At 44.3% G+C, this 7,234-nt stretch overlaps 1 protein-coding gene across 2 annotated transcripts in view; it reads left to right on the forward strand.

The window, feature by feature from the left end:
* The first annotated feature begins 2,548 nt into the window (after positions 1–2,548).
* KLHL31 (kelch like family member 31) overlaps positions 2,549–7,234 on the forward strand; it is a 23,698-nt gene continuing 19,012 nt past the window's right edge. The window contains exons 1-2 of one of the 2 annotated variants that reach the window (XM_045294905.1): positions 2,549–2,587; positions 2,704–2,774. The gene's annotated coding sequence lies outside the window, so the exon portion shown is untranslated. Of the gene's footprint in view, positions 2,588–2,625; positions 2,775–7,234 lie in introns of those variants that run through there. The other variant, XM_004696349.2, reaches the window with a different exon arrangement.

A 7,234-nucleotide genomic window follows, 5' to 3' on the forward strand; every position in this document is an offset into this window, starting at 1 on the left:
GGTACTAATCTAGGTCTTTTATAAGAGTGAAGTGGTGTAGAGTGACAAAGTGAATTTTTGACAAGCAGACAAGAGATACATATGAAGGAGCTTCAAAACAGTCATGGAAAAATAATGGATTTCGCCCCACAAAGTTTCTGAAGCGTCTTTGTATGTGGTGTGCACCATTTTCCATTTCAACATTTTTTTTAACATACACAATTCAGAGACATGATTTATGTTCCATCTATTGGGCAACCATCAACAGCAAGTGGGTTTTCTCAGTCAAAGGAGCATCATTGCCCCTACATTCAAACGCCTGACAGCTACTAGAAATTCTAGAGCGTCCATAACCCTCATGATGTTTGCTGAAGTTCTATGATGTCACAGTTGAGTATATTGGCTCCCTTACGGATGCCTTTCGGCTCGGCCATTTTTTCCAGTCAGAGTGTCATAGTGAAGTACAAGAAGACTCAGCTCTGGTGCTGTCTGATGACCCGAGACCTTCTGAAGAACTAGAATCACAACTTCTCAGAGTTGGAAAGATATCTAATGGCCCGGTCCAAACCCCAGCCAGCATTCCTGCTCCATACACTCGTCCATTGGCATAGCTTCTATTCTGACATTTCCAATGATGGGGAACTGGCTCTTTTGCAAGGCAATTTTTGTTATCAGAACTCAGGTGTTATCTGAACTTGTCCTGTTTTTCTTTCCTTAGCATTAACTGCCAAAAGCTACCCAAAAGAGAGACTGAAGGCCTTTTCTGTACAACATCCTTCAGAACACTTGCCCTCAGGGGTCTCATCTACCCTAAATCCTGTCCTCGCTGTATTTTTCTTCAGAGGCCCCTGATAGGGCCCAGCATCCTCATTCCTGCCTCCTTCCTCAAGAAGCAGAGCAATCCTCCCCGAGCCAAGGAAGCAAAGCTATGACTAATGAAGAATAATTAGAACACTTACTTTCCCATCTATTTTTCCACTATGGCAGTGATTACCATCATGTGAACTTTTTTAGCAGCCTTTAAAAGAATTATTAAACTTCTGGTGATGAATTTTGCGAAGGTTTACAGGAAATTAGCATTCCAGCCAACAACTCGCATGTGTTTAATTTTATGATGCTGACGGATGATGATGGTCCCCACCATATATTAGCACTCGCCCCACTGCCTCCCGGCGTTTACTCTTTCCATCCATCCTTCTCGCCTATCTCTTCTCAGCTTTATCCCTGGACAAACGCCGCCTTTCTAAAATCTCATATGCCTGGTTGTTCTCAGGGGTTCTAACCTCCCCAGTGTTACGTTTCACCTGATTGGCCTGTCAATTATTGGGCCAAGTGTTGGCCCCAGGGAAGAGTCCGGTTCCAGGCCATTTTTTTTCACACTCCAATCAGGTCCAATCAGGACCTTTTCTTATGATTCCTTGCCAAGCGCTCAGTTGTGATTGTTGGACACCATCTCGCTCTTCCCGTCCCAGAGTTGTGAGAGATGAGGGATTCGTGAACCATTAATCCTTTGGACTCATTGTTCCCCCATGTGTCCTTAATTTTCTCCTTTTTCCTTTGCTTCTGACAGAGAGAGCCAAGAGGTACCCTTGATAGCAGACCTCCAGTTTTCTCACCAAAGCAGTGTGTGGAAGATTCTTTGGGGGGCTATGTGATACCTGTAGACTTTGTTGTCACTCGAGACTCTGGTCCTGAGTGACTCCCTCCCTCCCTCCAAGTGTTTTGAGACAGAAAAGAAGTTTGCATAACTTCACCCACTCTATGCATCTTCAGCACACATGTATACCATATGTAGAAATATCCTGTGTGGACCAATATGTTTTCATAGGTGTGTGGTCTCATTCACCTTCCTACACCTGTTCAGCTTTGGAGTCTATCTACATAGTTCTATTATTGTTATCGCGGTCGTATACATCCTATGTAATAGCATTTACCTTTACTGTTAGCAGTCACTCCACAATCTTGGTGCTGATTAAAAGCTTGTAGTCACTTATAATGCTCTGATCTTGCCCCCCCCCCCGAAACTGTTGGCGAAATAGATATTCCTCAACCTGCATGTGTCTTCCAGTGTGTGTTAATGGAGCAATGTGGATCATGGGTGAGTGATTATCCTCACATTAGCCTCACTGGATTGGACCCTAAGACGCTGCTACTAAGGCTGGTGCCGTGTGTGTGTGTGTGTGTGTGTGTGTGTGTGTGTGTGTGTGTCGCCATGGGAAGCACCATGTCCTGATCAACATGTGCTCTCATCTTCTAAGAACACTCTAATTATAACTGGCTTCTCCAAGGACCTGAAGTGACCACTCTAGTTACTTTTCTAGAAACTAATTTGAATCTACCACCTTCGCTTTTTCAAGCTGAATGCCCTCTCTCGACCCAACTTGCAACAATTAAATAAATACCCATCTAACGAGTTGTCTTTCCTCCCGGTTGATTTGAGCTCTTGGTTTTTGTTTTTTTTAACAACTGAGCAAACCCAATCCCTCTCCGCCAACCAGCGCCCCGCCCTCTGCCCCTGGTGGCCTGGAGTTGAAGGCCAAAGAGGGAGAGGAGGGCTCTGACTAGCACTCTAGGCGGAGAGTGCAGGCTCAGCCTGCCTTACCCAGAGGTACAGCAAAGGGTCATTATAAAATTTGCTGCTGCTGCTGCGGGGCTTGTCAGGTGGCTGCTGGTGCTTCCCCACCGAATTGGCCTTCTCTCCCCCCTCTCTCTGTCTCTCTACAGATCACTTCCCAAGAGGAGCCTGCTGCTAGAACGTTTGTCATCACAGCTCAGGAAGTTCCTTCACACAGAGGGTAAGGAGCTGGGCCACCCTCACCAAGCCCTGTCATGTAAATTCTGGGGTGTGTGTGGGGAGTGTTGGGGTGTCTGAACTCTTGTAGTTGTGGCTTTCTTCTATTGAAAGGAGAATAACTGGGCCGTTTTGCTCATGTCCCTGACTGGGAGTTGGATGCCAGAAAACATTTTCTTGAAATCTAAGGAATGGGATGCGTTAGGAGAACGTCACATGAAGAGAAATCCAAGAGAGTGAGGCCTTTTTTAAAAGGAAAATTAGTTCCAATTTTTAATAATAATTTTAAGTATCTAGAGCATGAAAAAACTTTTTTTTCTTCTTCCATAATGTGTGTAGGGGAGGGGAAAAGAGAAGATAACATTCTTTTGTTTTGTTCACAAAGTTTAGATGGCCTTTCTTTGAAAAAAACACTTTAAGGCCCATGTAACCAATTTAGTTTGAGTAAGTTGAAATAAACCAATGGAATTGTGAAAGATAAGATGCATTTTTTTAAGTTTACATAAAGTGCAGTCAGTTTTAACTAAATTGGTTGCAGCAGAATCAGACAACTATGAATTTCCAGAAATAAAACTTATTGGCAAAATAGAAATCTAACACCCCCACCCCCACCACCACCCGGCCCCCACCACACACACACATACACACATACACATACACACACCAGGAGGGAAAAGAAGACTTTGAAAAAAAATTGATAGAGACTTGTTTCTGCTTTGACTGAGTACACATGAATATACGGATAGTTGTTTTATATTTAAAGCCATGTTGGAATGAAATGACAAGATGGAAAACCCCCTCTGGTTGGACTGGACTTAAAATGGCAAGCAGCAGAAGGGGCATGTTTCTATTTGCGGAGGCTGCTCGGAGGCGCCGGGACAGATGCAGCTTTTGGAATGTGGCAGAGACTCCGCGCGAGCAGCTGATTTGCCTCTTTGGCAAGAAACCATTCTGGGATCCCAGTTTATCCTGGCCAGAGAGTGACAGTGACACTTCAGCACACATGGCTTTCCAGCTTGTCCTGTGCAGTCTCCCAAGGAGGCAAGAGGGACTGGGGGATGGGGGGTGGGGGTGTAGAGAGAGAATCAGGACATGATTTTAGAGATCAAAAGATCATTTTTTCTCCTCTAGAGTCAGTTCTAAAGAGCTGTTTCTCTTGGGATCTGCTTCAGGCCAGAGGACCTGATTTCAGCAGAGTATTTTCACATAGACTTGCCCAATCAGAGACCAGAGTAGACGTCAATACCATTTATTCTCAATGCTATCCCTAGGTTCAGTGGTTCTGAATTGATTGTGGCATTAGGCCTGCTTTGAGAACCTCACAAAAGCTCGGGGTCCATTCTGAAGAAAAACACACATACACACAAAAGCCCATGTTTCACCACACCCCAGATAGCTCATGGATCTAAATGTTCCTAAATTTGAAATTCGAGATGTGTCCTTGAGTGGATTCCAACCTACAGCGACCCTATATGACAGAGTAGAACTGCCTCCCGCAGAACTTCCTGGACTTGATCTTTACTGAGTGGAGCCCTGGTGGTGTAGCGGTTAGGTGTTCAACTGCTAACCAAAAGGTTGGCTGCTGGAATCCAACAGGAGTTTGCAAAGACAGTCAGCTTCTGGAATACCTACTCAGAACCCCTGCAGGGCAGTTCTACTCTGCCCTACATCAGAACCAACTCGATGGCAATGGCTCCGCTTCACTTTGTGGGTTACTCTTAGATGGCTTCCCCGTTGCTTAATCTTTTCTCCCATGGAGCAGCCGGCAGGTCTGAGCAGTTGGCAGCCAAGTGTTTCACTGCTTGTCACTGGGGCTGCGTTCCATGGTGTGTTGATACCAAAAACACTCCATTAGTTACCTGGAATCCAATACAACTGGGAGTCCTGTGCTCCTACTTACGAAATCTAGTAACTCAGACTAGACACACAGATCCCTGTGAAGACCCCTGTTTCAGGCAGTTCATCGCTGATGGAAGGCATACTTGGTGGGGAGGGATGCAAAGACAGGCCTGTACCAGCAGGGAGGCAAATGTGTTCTTAACTCTCTGCAAACGTTTATAGCTGGAATGTACACACCTTTCCATCTGACAGATGATTAAACTGAAGCTCGGAGGGTTTATCCACAGTCTACCAGATGGCGAGAATGAAATGAATCTAATTTTTAATTCCATGACCATCAAAGACACATCAGTCCAGAAAACTCAGTTCCAACTCATTGCACTTGTGATTGAGAATGTGACGATGTATATAATATAGCGCGCGCGCGCGCGCGCGCACACACACACGAATGGAAAAGTGAAATAACTACTTTACTAGCATTTCCAACAAAACCAGAATGGAAAATAGCAGAGTCCTCATTTTTGTATTTCAGGCTGGGAGACTCTTGGAATCAAAATTAAATTTTTGTATGAAATCTATAGACTTTCTAGGTAAAAGTCAGGCACAAGCCTCTAGCTACATTGAACCATATAAAATAGTCAATGTCGAAATGTTTTAAAACAAACCCAAAAGCAATTTTATGTTTACCTAAAGGGAATGTTTTATGACATTTAAAAAGAAATGTTAGATTTTTGATCAACAAATTCACACAAGCCTTCCTTGAATCTATTTCTATTTTTTGACTCACTTGATCTCTTGGAAAGAATCCCTGGTAGCACTTCACTTACCCAGAGGCTGGCGGTTCAAACTCACCAACTGCTCTGAGGGGAGGAAATGATGCTATCTACTCTGGCACAGTCTCAGAAACACCAAATGGGGGGGTCCACTCTGTCCTACAGGTCTCTGTGAGTCAGGGTGGACTCACCCCAAGGGGGTTGGCTGTTTGTTTGCATCTATTGGACTTTCATGTCAGTGCTTTCCCAGTAGAATCAGGAAATCCGCCAGGTCTATTTGTCATAGAACAAAACGTTTAAATAGGCAACTCTTTCATTTCAGTTTATTTCAGAACCACTGCAGGTTCTCCATATCCATTTTAGAAACCTCCATTCCACTTCACTGGATCTCTACCTTCTCACGTTGGCAAGAGCTAATTAGTTCCGCTTCTACAGATTTTAAGCTACCCTTGATTTCAGGAAACAATAGAAGGTGTCAGAACTCAATCTGGGTTGGGAGCGTTCCTTCCACCGCACACTACCTGCACACTTGAAAGAACTTGGGCTCGTGCTTTCCTCTCTTAACCCTCACTTCCTCCTTTAAAAAAAAACATATTGCAAATGTATAACCACCCTTGAGGATGGTAGTAGTTTTTACAATTTTAAAGATAAAATCATGTAAAGTACATGATTTTACATAAAGCCACTACATAACAATCACTCAATAAAGACTAGCTATGTAATTATTATTTTAGATAGAAATGGAGTGCCAGCTTATACTTAATACATGTGATAGGTAGGTTTATTGTGCCAACCTGGCCGATGAACACATGTGGGTTTAATAAGGTCACAGTTTAATTGGTGTTTTATATATCTATCTATATATAAAATCACAAGTGTCCTGGTTTTGTTTCTCTAGTCTAGAGAACCCTGTACACAATACAGAATACGGATTCATGCTTGCTGATTTATCTCTAGGAATTGATTGTCAATGTGCTTAATTGAACTTGACAAATACAAAAGATAATGAACCATGTGACCATTTGTATCACTTACACTAGCTAGATATAATACCTGACACTGCCATCAAAGAAATGCCCCAAGAGCTGGCATCTGCAGTAGGCGGTGGGGAGGAGAGGATGTAATTTCCACAGTCACCCTACTGCCCAGTCTCTAATGCCCAGCTCCTTTCCGGGAATCCAAGTTCTGGGTGATAGTGAGTGGGGCAGAAAGGAGATGGGATTCTGTGAGTTCTTTCCCTGGAGGAAGGGATACCAGCTCTACCCCCTGCCCCCTCCAATGTCATAGGGACCCTTCCACAACTCTCATTCACTCTGCGAACCTTCTTGACACTGAAAGGGGTGGAAGAGGAAGGGACTGGCAGTGCCTCTAAATAGCAGGTCATCTCATTACACAACCTCAGCTGCTCCTGCTAGGCCGGCTCCTCTTTCCTGAATTTCCTACTATGGTAGAGCCTGTGTGAAAAGTGCCTAACACTAACATTCCCCAGGGTGGGGGTGGGGGGGAGGAAACTTATATGAATGCTCCTGGGAAGGAAGGGAGAGCCAAACCCATTGTAAATCAGGAGAAATGCAGAAACAGCTTTTTTTTTTTTTTTAATGGGCAGCTTAGCAAGAATATACTCAGCAGGCAGCCCTTGAGGCTGGGATTCAAGCGCTCCCTTAGGTCAGCTAATCAGAGTGACATCTCTGGCTACCACACCTGGGGAGTCCCTGAGCAGCAGGTCGGAAGGCAATCACTCCATCAAAAAAAAAAAAAGCCTTTAAATCAACAATAAGTAAAACCCTCACTGGAAATACAGGGAATCCAGGGCGGATGAGCCCTACAGGACCAGTGGTGTGAGTGGCGATAC

Source organism: Echinops telfairi, unplaced genomic scaffold, assembly GCF_000313985.2.
Source record: "Echinops telfairi isolate 266 unplaced genomic scaffold, ASM31398v2 ScPeMD7_3533;HRSCAF=4204_1, whole genome shotgun sequence".
In the NCBI taxonomy this organism is placed as follows: domain Eukaryota; kingdom Metazoa; phylum Chordata; class Mammalia; order Afrosoricida; family Tenrecidae; genus Echinops; species Echinops telfairi.